Source organism: Limulus polyphemus, unplaced genomic scaffold (assembly GCF_000517525.1).
Source record: "Limulus polyphemus unplaced genomic scaffold, Limulus_polyphemus-2.1.2 Scaffold634, whole genome shotgun sequence".
Lineage (NCBI taxonomy): Eukaryota > Metazoa > Arthropoda > Merostomata > Xiphosura > Limulidae > Limulus > Limulus polyphemus.
In genome coordinates, this window is record NW_013666244.1 from 319,216 (window position 1) to 331,434 (window position 12,219).

At 35.7% G+C, this 12,219-nt stretch overlaps 1 protein-coding gene across 5 annotated transcripts in view; it reads left to right on the plus strand.

Annotated features, from left to right (window-relative positions):
- Nucleotides 1–12,219, plus strand: part of LOC111085811 — a 105,481-nt gene that overhangs the window by 16,489 nt on the left and 76,773 nt on the right. For 2 of the 5 annotated variants that reach the window (XR_002610599.1, XR_002610598.1), the window contains one exon: nt 6,972–7,697. The exons of the other annotated variants lie outside the window; for them this stretch is intronic. The gene's annotated coding sequence lies outside the window, so the exon portion shown is untranslated. Of the gene's footprint in view, nt 1–6,971; nt 7,698–12,219 lie in introns of those variants that run through there. 5 annotated transcript variants of the gene reach the window in all.

A 12,219-nucleotide genomic window follows, 5' to 3' on the forward strand; every position in this document is an offset into this window, starting at 1 on the left:
AGGGATAAGACAGCTCAATAATTATGTTTTCATGGAGAAGACAGTTCAGCAATCATGTAGTCCAAAAAAATTAAATCACGAACTTGCGATAACACCAAACAACTGTTTTCAGGGAGAAGACAGTTCAGTAATCATGTAGTCCAAAAAATTAAATCACTAACTTGTGATAACATCAAACAACTGTTTTCAGGGAGAAGACAGTTCAGTAATCATGTAGTCCAAAAATATTAAATCACTAACTTGTGATAACATCAAACAAATGTTTTCAGGGAGAAGACAGCTCAATAACTATGTTTTTAGGGAGAAGACAGCTCGGTAATTACGTAGTCCACAATTTTCGATTTCAAAACAAGCTTAGGAAATTCTGACTGAAAATTAACATAACCACGACAGTACTTCAGTATTTGACAGTCACGAGCCCAAACTTGATTGTCAATAAAGCGGTAATGGTGGAAGATTTGTGCACGTTGTAGTAACCAGGCGACAACGGTAATGAAACCCTTACCTATAAAACTTTATCGTAAGTCTCCCATCCATGCTTTAATCTGCATCTACCGATTACGAGTAAATTGCTAGGCTACTTTACTTACATAACGAGCTGTAGGAATACGAACAAAACGACCTGGCTACTTGCCAAATTCTGTTCTATAGACGCGTGTAAAACCCGGTAATTCTTCTTCCATTGTTTGACACTTTGCTACGCTAATCCAGCGTTAGCAAAACCCAAATGCATGATAACCCTTCCCCTGATATGTTGGGCCGTATATAGAGTACAACATAACACTTTAATGGTGCACCCATTTTTATCTTGATGATCTATAAGAGTGTAAAATTTGGTTTCATTGTGGTAAAAAAATAAAATCAAAAATGTTTCCGCTATAAACTAACAAGGATATAAAAATGTGCAAGATGTTTTCTCTCTTTACTAGCGAGGTGGTATTCTGCGAACATCCTTTCTTCTGCCAGAATTTGAAAAAGAAACAGAATGTATATGACAAAAAGCTGGTTCTCGAGGATGGTAATCCTTATTTACTATATAAACAAGTGGAATAACCAGAAGCTCGAAGGTTGTGCAAAAAAGGAAATTTAATACTAGCTACAGTGATACCAAAAAATGTACGGTACAAAATTCTTTAACAAAGACCTTAAAATAACATTAAAATTTGTTCATTCTTTCTTTTCTTTTGAATGTTTGTGCAAAGATACAGAAATGGCTACCTGCGCATAGCGTTTCTTACTTTTGAGCCGATAGATTAAAGGGAATGCAAATAGTTAACAGTACCAACCGTCAACTCTGGGGCTATCCTTGTCTGAGCAAATAGTGAGATTTGACCATCACTCTTGAAACGCACCCACAGCCCAAAGTTTAGCGAGTTTTTTCACTTGAACAACGGGTTTTGTTTGTTTGTAATTAAGCACAAAGCTACATAATGGGAAATCTGTGCTCTGCCCACTACGGATATCGAAACCCGGATTCTAGCGTTGTAGATCCGCAGACATACCGCTGTGCCTCTGGGGGGCTGAACAATGGGCTGCGAACCGTTGACGCTTAGATTTATAGTCCGAGAATGCTGACGACATGGCCACAACCGGCCTAACAGCACAATATCGGCTACAATGACAAGAAAAGCACCTAGAAACCATAGATAGTTAAACGTCAGTACTTTACTTAACTATAGAGTAGCATGTTAAAATTGTGGTTATGGAAATTACATTTTTAGAAAGTGTGGAAAAAATATTCCATTGTTTTGTATTGTAAATATTTGTTGAATGTTTTTGAAATCATATGTTAGGAGCTTGTAAATATCGCGAGATTTGAGAAAATAGGTGTAAAATGTTTGCAATATGCTATTGTGCACCGCTAATAGTTTTATATATATATATATATGTGTGTGTGTGTTAGTGTTACTTAAAATACAAGATTGTATCTGCATTTATATTTTACTGATATATGTTATTTCTACAAGTAAAAACTAACTTGTTAAACAAATGGACTGATTTTCTGTATAATATAGCAGGAAGCACACGGAGTTGAGTATTTTTCATAGATAGTTAAACGTCAGTACTTTACTTAACTATAGAGTAGCATCCAGATATATTTCTTCCATAGATAGTTAAACGTCAGTACTTTACTTAACTATAGAGTAGCATCCAGATATATTCTTTCCATAGATAGTTAAACGTCAGTACTTTACCTACCTATAGAGTAGCATCCAGATATATTCCTTAATATATCTGGATGCTACTCTATAGTTAAGTAAAGTACTGACGTTTAACTATCTATGGAAAAAATATATCTGGATGCTACTCTATAGTTAAGTAAAGTACTGACGTTTAACTATCTATGGAAAGAATATATCTGGATGCTACTCTATAGGTAGGTAAAGTACTGACATTTAACCTTCTATGGAAAGAATATATCTGGATGCTACTCTATAGTTAAGTAAAGTACTGACGTTTAACTATGTATGAAAAGAATATATCTGGATGCTACTCTATAGTTGTAAAGTACTGACGTTTAACTATGGGTTAAACGTCAGTACTTTACAACTATAGAGTAGCATCCAGATATATATTCTTTCCATATTCTATGGAAAGAATATATCTGGATGCTACTCTATAGTTAGGTAAAGTATAGATAGACATTTAACATTTTTCACTTCAACAAGGCCCAAGAAAAGTTAAAAGTTTTCGTTCATTTACAAGCTAAATGTATTCGCACTCTGTCATGGGTGTGCTATAAAAGTGATGTTTAAGTCCCATTATTTGATCAGATATGAGTAACCCTAAAGATGGCAATGGTTCCTTCACTCTACTTTATTACTCCAATATTAGGAACGGCTATTAGCCTATGTGTAGCTTTGCGTGAAATTTTAACAAAACTGAACAAATGAAGATTGTTCTAAAGATTAAAGCCTACGACTAGAAATAAAGACAGAGGTGATAAGAGAATGTGACATTAATATTTTTGGTATAATTATTAAATACTGGATAGAAATGGCCCTGTTTAAACTTGGATCACCATATTTGCCGGTGTATAAGACGATAATTTTTACTCATAAAACAAAGCCTGATTTTACCCCTCGTCTTGTACATAAGTTCAAAGATAAGAGTTCCAGTAAGAACTCTCCGGTTAGTAGCATATCTAACCAAAATTACGTTGTTCCTTTCATTTTTTGTTTGCTTTTCTTAGTAAGTAGGTTGACATTGTGCCACCTACTGGGGTATAATAACATATTTGTAATTATATCATTTGTCTCGATTCTTCATAGCCTTAAGTTAGTTATCTCATATGCTAAATACAATTAATCAAGACATTTTTGATTTGAAATATATTGACCTCATCCGTCATACTATATCAAAAAAGTTATTTTCTGTAACGTACATTAATTTTGTAAACACGTTTTCATAGTAGATCACTATATCTTAAGGTTTAATAATTTTTGTAACAGAAAAGGAGTTTAACTGTGATGAAACCTTGTATAGTTGTTTATTACATGTTTGTGACTTTAGTTAAGCCTCATTGAGCTGTCTGTAGCGTTTGAAGAGCATAAAAAAAACACTTATGGTTGTATTCATTACCCCAGAGCGCAGGATAATACAATTTAAAAATAACTTCTAAGAATTTCTTTACAAAAGCCCCCCCCCCCCAGTGGCACAGCGGCATGTCTGCAGACTTACAGCGCTAGAAACCGGGTTTCGATACCCGTAGTGGGCAGAGCACAGTTAGCCCATTGTGTAGCTTTGTGCTTAACTTCAAACAAACAAATCTTTACAAAAGTAATATCCTAGACTTGTTTGACAATAGAGGTCGTCCTATACACCGAACTTCAAAGAAATACCCTTAATTTGTTTTTAAAAATCCAGGGTCATCTTATACAACAGCAAATACTCTACGCAACATTAGCGTAGCTACACTAAGTCGTGGCTCCATTAGCTCTCTCATGTAATGTGTGTAAATCCGGTGAGATTTGTTTTTGAGGCGTGCGAACCTAGGCTGAGACAAAAACGGGCATTTTCATTTAGAAATTAGGTAAGTTCAGAGATATGTTATATTTCTATAAGAATTATGGGGTCGTTATGTAATTAAAACTGAGTCAGTTTTCCAACTTAGAGGTATTTGTGACAAACATTTTCGGGATCCGATCCTCCAGTGTTCCCCAATAATTTCAAACTTATCATTTGAAAATTAGGTAGGTTAGAGATATATTACATTTCTATAGGAATTATGGGGTAGTTATGTTATTAAAACTGAATCAGTTTTCCAACTTAGAAGTATTTGTGACAAACATTTCCGGGATCCGATCCTCCAGTGTTCCCCAATAATTTCAAACTTATCATTTGAAAATTAGGTAGGTTAGAGATATATTACATTTCTATAGGAATTATGGGGTAGTTATGTTATTAAAACTGAATCAGTTTTCTACCTTATAGGTATTTGTATTTTTGCTCTAGTGACAAACATTTCCGGTATCCAATTCTCCAGTGTTCCCCAATAATTTCAAACTTAGTTTAACGGTTTGGTCAGCTACAGTGCCTGTCAGTGAAATGTTTACTCTTATTCTGACAAAATTAACCTCACGGATTCCTTGAAACACAATACAAACTTACATGCCATCTTCACTTACTTCACAAGACAAACACAAGTACTGTATTTTGTAAGTTTTAAATACATTCATTTAATATTCTGATTGGTTATATGTTAATGTGTGCATATTTCTATTTGTGACACTGTTTGATAACGTCATCTTATGGCCACAGTTGTGGATAAAAAAAAACCTTCTCTTAAAATGTGACAGCGTTACTATCTATGGGTAGTTTTCAAAACAAATCGGAATTTCCTGGACTTTAACGGTTAGCAAACACACACACAGGAATAAAGTTCGTCCTGGATGTCCGAGAGATACTTGTGCAAATTGTATGGCAACGATATTACAAAATATGGAGGACGCAGTCATGGTTGCATCTGATCCTGCCACCCCTAAATGTCGTAGTGGTTCATCCCTCCATCTCTGTCTTGATCTTCATATTTTTGTTTTTGTTTTGTCAATCGGCTGCCATACTGTTGCCTTCTGTCTCCATTTAGCTTACTCTTGTTTAGCTAAGTGTCGCGTCAAGCTCCAATGTTCCCTGTTACCAAGTCTACTACATCTTTAAAATCCCGTTCTTTCCCTGACCCATCTTTCCTTGTCTCTTTGATTTACTTACAGTTCTGTCTTCATGTTATTTATCAATGTACACTTTTCACTCTCACGTGTCTTTCCTATTATTGTGCTTTGATAAACGGTTTAGACATGTTTTTTCTATTCCTGTAAACTCCCAGTGGAGCATAGGGCCGCAACAACACCTCGCCAACGGAAGGTGTTGTTGCAGTTACTTGTAGCAGGTTGGTTTTTACGGGGCGGAGTTGCTAGCCCCGCGCCCAACCCTCCCCCTTTCTTACCCTGGACTTAGGACCAGGCAAAGGCGGTATCTTCTAATATAGATATATTTCAAACCGAACAAAATGTATATATATATATACAGCGCAAGGGATAAAAGAGAGTCAGTTTTTGTACTTGCACTTGTCTCATTTTGTAAATAAAAATGCCGAACTTTCTCTGTGTTTATTAATAATCAACAATAACCTTACGATCTGTTGATATATGTTTTATCCATTTAATTCAACTTAAAACCACTTTCAAAGCAAGTAACTTTGTCGTGTTGTGTAAAGAGATAGTATTCTCTGATAGTCGATGACAAACATTGATTTGCAGTTTGTGTTTACAGCATAACATTAACGACAGATACTATACTATGTTGTAGCTACAGCAATACTTACAAACACACACAAATATCATGATATACCTTCACACTGTTATGAAATAACTATATACTTATAGTGGGGGCCGAGCGCGGCCCAATGGTTCCAAAGTATCGCGCTCCGTTACCGCTAAAAAAAAATCGCCGTCCGAAGTATCGGTCCTTTGGTGCGTTATAAGAGTGACGATCAATTCCAGTATTTCAATAGAGTAACCCACAACTTGGCGGTGGGTGGTGTTGACTAGTTGTCTTCCCTCTAGTCTATCACTTCCAAAGTTGAGAAGATTAGCGAAGATGGCCCTCCAGTAGCTTTGCGCAAAATGCAACAAAGAACAATGAGGTTTCATCTTGCTCTTTTTGGAAGTAAAGTCGTTGACGATATCCAGTAAAATCTCGTAAAATAGTAATCCTGTTCTCAATCGTCAATGCAACAAAGGGAGCTTGTCTTTCTTCTCCGTTGATCGGAGGTGGTTTTTGACACATTTCGTCAAATTAACGAAAACGAACGTTCTCTGGAGCATTTCGAAGTTGGTATAGATAGCAAAGCACGTTCTATGTAAGATGTCCACACTAGGGGTGGTTGTTGTTACAATGAACTATCTGTACTCTGCCCACCGCGAGTATCGTCCAATGTGTCGTTTTGTTCTAGTTGTGTCGTTTTGTTCTAGTTGTGTAGTTTTGTTTGTTTGCTGATGACCGAGTTTCTCAAAACAGCAGAATAAACTAACAACATTTGTTACGAAACCCGTCTTCGAGTTCTTGTGGATTGAGCGTTCTGAAAATTTTTGTCTCACTTTCATTTGATTTAATTTAGTAAGAAACTACTATTTTAGTCTTTGTAAGCTTCATGACGTCAAACAGTCACTGACAACATGGTAACTTTCAATATAAGAATCATTTCGCGTTCTAAATGTTTGACTAGGGACAATTAGAGGGGGAGGGGCAGGAGGGCCATTCGGCCTGAGCCTCAAATTTAATCACTTGTTATTTTTGCATTTATCAAGTTTCGCGACTTGTTTTTATGCACAGAAAAAGGCTAGAAAAGCATTTATTAAATGGTAATAAATATATAGTAAATAAAAAAAATATTAAATTATGTTTCACTTTTCTTTTGGGCTAATGATTGTCTTATTTTGTTTTCATGTGTCTTCTTTTTTTTATTATTATAGCCAGGGGCCTTGAGTAATAGAAGTGACCTAGGCCTCTCTGAACCTCTAAGAGGCCTGTGACCATCAATAGAACTGTTGATTCTCCGGTTATTCTTCTCCTATTCTTACTACGTTGTGACTACGCTTTGTTCCCATCAGTCGTGATGTGATGACCCACCCCGGATTTAGCGTGTTGGTCAAGTGCAAGTGGGACTTCTATTGTCAAAGTGTCCGCAGTTGGTGGGAGAAGGTATATGGCGATTCACGGTTCGCAGAGAATTTCCGAAATCCACCAAATTTTCTAACGCACTTTTTGTCACTTATAGTCTTTTATATTCTTTTGTGTGTGTTTTGCAGCCCGAGATAAAGACGCCGTTTGCAATCAGTTATTTACACAACTTTTTCTTTCAATGAAATATAATTAATTCACAGAACACAAAGAGAGAGAAAAAAAAAAGAAACTCACACTAACAAAATCGGAAAATCGAGCAAACAATAACCTCAAAATGATGATAGTTGACAGACACATTTCTTAAAAAGATTTCAGTGATAGTTTACTCGGCAAAATTACCATCACTTCCACCACCTATTATGTTTGTTGTTGTTTTAATTAGTTAAAGTGATACAGTCATGCGGGAGGTTGCTGGACAATGGTGCCTTTGCATTTACGGAACAAGCGGCCTAGAATTTTTAGATGAAGGCAGTAAGTAAATACGTTATTAATAAAAATGACTTATCTGAAACAGATTTATTGTCAGTGAATTGATTTCTGTAAAGTCTATTGCGAAACCTTACCCGTCATGTTACCCATGAATTACTATCTTTTTCATTCAATTACTCTTCTTTTAATTTGTCAGTTTGATCTCTTACTTTTAACTTGTTAGTTTGTTCCTACTTTTCACTTGTCAGTTTGGTCTCTTACTTTTCACTTGTCAATGTGGTCCTTACTTGACAGTTTGGTCTCTTACTTTTCACTTGTCAATGTGGTTCTTACTTGACAGTTTGGTCTCTTACTTTTAACCTGTCAGTTTGGTTCCTACTTTTCATTTGTCAGTTTGGTCTCTTACTTTTCACTTTTCAGTTTGGTCTCTTACTTTTAACTTGTCAGTTTTACCCTTACTTTTCATGTGTCACTTTTGTATCTTACTTTTCAGTTGTCAGTTTGGTCTCTTACTTTTAACCTGTCAGTTTGGTCTCTTACTTTTAACCTGTCAGTTTGGTTCCTACTTTTCATTTGTCAGTTTGATCTCTTACTTTTCACTTGTCAGTTTGGTCTCTTACTTTTAACTTGTCAGTTTTATCCTTACTTTTCACCTGTCACTTTTGTATCTTACTTTTCACTTGTCAGTTTGGTCTCTTACTTTTCACTTGTCAATGTGGTCCTTACTTGACAGTTTGGTCTCTTACTTTTAACTTGTCAGTTTTATCCTTACTTTTCACCTGTCACTTTTGTATCTTACTTTTCACTTGTCAATGTGGTCCTTACTTGACAGTTTGGTCTCTTACTTTTAACTTGTCAGTTTTATCCTTACTTTTCACCTGTCACTTTTGTATCTTACTTTTCACTTGTCAGTTTGGTTTCTTACTTTTCACCTGTCAGTTTGGTTCCTTTAACTATAAAATGTATAGATGTCAGGACGTGTCAATAAGAAACAGCTACAAATAAAACAAATTGTTAACTCATTCACATAAACTAACAAGTCTAACGATGCTTAGAAGAGTGGTATACGAGAGAAGAAAGTTAGTGTTGTATTCCAGTAGTGAAAGTGTATTTTAAAAACAAAAATCATTAAGTTTAACTCTACGGTTTTGCTGAGTATAAAAACAGAAAATTAACCAAATGCAGCCAATCGTTGGTGCAGTAGAACTAGTCAACATAACAATTGACCTTGCACAACAATTGGTAAAGGCCACGGTTGGTGCAGTAGAACCAGTCAACATAACAATTTACTTTGCACAACCATTGGTGAAAGCCACAGAAGTAAGAGAACCTGTATATAAAACAGAAGAAAACTGGGTATTTGACAGAAGTTAGAGATGATAGTAGAAGGATCTCCCCCAGTCAATACATTTTACAGTTTGAACTAATAACTGGAACACGGTCGATCGTTTAGTTTGGCTGTCTGCCTACTAGAAGATGCACCGACACGTAATTACTGTTCACTCTTCTTATGCAAACGGAGTGGATGGAGTCCAGGGACTATTGCTTCTCGTAAACCATGGTTGTCTCGAGCTAGCGTGAAAGCAAACACAGACCGTGGCATTGCAACAGTCTCGAGCCTGCCGTCACTTCAAGATAAACAGATCGGCGCTCCCAGACCTTGTTACGAGCGCCAGTTCTCTTGCTGTCTTATCAGTGAACGCAGCCCACACTCGTGATGGCCGTGATAACTGCGGGCGTTAAATTAACGGCAGCGGTCACAGCTGCAGTGTTCTATTTCCACGAGACAAGGGGCGGGCACGCTGCCAGAATGTAATAAATCAGCTCGTGCCGCCACTCCTCCCCAGGCGGCCCCCTCACTTAGTGTCTTCGTACCGTCTGACTCAGCTGAGCATGTGTCAAGTGCTGAACCAGTTAGATGTATCGTGTTTTGGATGGTGTTTGATGCAATTAGTTGGTGCAGGTGCTATGATAAGAAACTTTCTTGTTACTGCAGAAATACAGTAGTTGTATGTGCTCAAGATGAATTCTGCAAGGTCTTAGAGGCCTCGTTTTAAACGCATTTTACTATTTTCAAAGCAAAGAAACAGTAATAATACCTGTTAGCATATGCAAATATTTTGCATACAAATAGCTTTTCAGATACATTTTGGTCGCCATTGGTCTAACTCTACTGATGCGTTTTGTTATTGAACAAAACTAAACAAAATAAAAATAAATCTTCCTGTGCAATGACTTATGCCAGACAAATCATAAGCATGAAACTATCTTTACCGAGATTCCGAATCTGTATCAATACCGATTTATTAAGCGGAATGTGAGAAGAAGAAAAATTTCTGCAGTCAAGCATGATTTTAATTACGTGAAACTTCGGGTGTATTTAGATCACATTCCTCACAGATACGACTATACATTGTCGCGTAGCAACAATAACCTGAAATAGTCTATTTTTAAGAATTGGTGTCTTACTAATATATGGCTTCGGTTTCTGTTTTTTGTTTTTTTTTCAGGAAGCACAATGTTCTAAGTGATTGTAGGTCATCCTTTCATATTAAGGATGAATTATTTCACCTAGTTTGGCACTTCTTTTCATGGATTAGAAGATATACCTTACTAACTTACAACTATCTACGCACCATACCAACTTATAACTAGCTACGCATTAGCCCCCCAGTGGCACAGCGGTATGTCTGCGGACTTACAACGCTAGAAACCGGGTTTCGATACCCGTGGTGGGCAGGGCACAGACAGCCCATTGTGTAGCTTTGTGCTTAATTCCAAAACAAACAAATCTACGCATTATACTAACTTATCTACAATGTGTATCTACGCGTTATACTAACTAACTATCTACGCATTATACTAACTTTAACTATCTAACTTATAACTATCTACGCATCATACTAACTTTAATTATCTACGGATTATACTAACTAACTATCTACGCATGATACTAACTTATAACTATCTACGCATGATACTAACTTATAACTATCTACGGATGATACTAACTTATAACTATCTACGCATGATACTAACTTATAACTATCTACGCATGATACTAACTTATAACTATCTACGCATCATACTAACTTATAACTATCTACGCATTATACTAACTTATAACTATCTACGCATCATACTAACTTATAACTATCTACGCATTATACTAACTTATAACTATCTACGCATTATACTAACTTACAATTATCTGCGCATTATACTAACTTATAATTATCTACGCATTATACTAACTTATAACTATCTACGCATTTTACTAACTTACAATTATCTGCGCATTATACTAACTTATGACTCCGTGCATTCAACAAGTAAATTGCTTGTTTTTAAGCACAAAGCTGCACAATAGGCTAATTGTGCTGTGCCATTGCAGGATCTAACCCCCGAATTTTAGCATTATTAGCTCTCAAGCTTGTTATTGTCACAACAAGTTAACGAGCTATACAGCTATACCGTGTTTTTATAAGAACATATCATTTTGTCATTTTAGAATGTTTTCATGTGATAGGTAACATTAAGTGCATGTATGTAGATATATGTATATATCTTTGATATTTACATATTTCATTGTGGATAGACATATATTTCTGAGTCTATAATTACATCACTTAGTAGGGGGTATTCTTCGAGACGTCATAATTTTACAGATTGGCAGGTGGGAATTTGTTCTAATTATTGTTACCGGAGGGCGCCTCAGAAGTTGGATGAAGACAATTATGTTTGTTAACTTACAACATTTAAATTATATATATATATATCATACAGAAACATTAACTAATATTGTATTTTCAAACGAAAACTGAAAGTACATTAAATTTGTCATTATCTATAAATAAATGAGGAAAGTTTTTGAATAAGTAAAATTAATATTTTATTTCATCAAGTTTGTTACATTTTGATTATTTGTATAGCATACTTCATGATTTACTCACATGATTATGCATATAGTAGTTGAATTTACAACCTATGTAGTCCTGAAAAAGAACCGTTTTCCATATACATTTATAGATAAAATATTCAAACGCTTGATATTTATCATATACGTCATATCCATGTTATTATTCACACAAAAATTTGACTTACAATCTACGTTGTCATAAAGGGGATTATTTTTTGTTAATTTATACACTAGATGTACTTCGGCAAAGTATAGTTTTTACTCTGTTACAATGAAGAATCATAAAGCAAGGTTCATTCCAGGAACAGTAACACCACGAGATTGTAGAGTTTGGTTTTTACTCTGTTACAATGAAGAATCATAAAGCAAGGTTCATTCCAGGAACAGTGACCCCACGAGATTGTAGAGTTTGGTTTTTACTCTGTTACAATGAAGAATCATAAAGCAAGGTTCATTCCAGGAACAGTGACCCCTCGAGATTGTAGAGTTTGGTTTTTACTCTGTTACAATGAAGAATCATAAAGCAAGGTTCATTCCAAGAACAGGGACCCCACGAGATTGTAGAGTTTGGTTTTTACTCTGTTACAATGAAGAATCATAAAGCAAGGTTCATTCCAAGAACAGGGACCCCACGAGATTGTAGAGTTTGGTTTTTACTCTGTTACAATGAAGAATCACAAAGCAAGGTT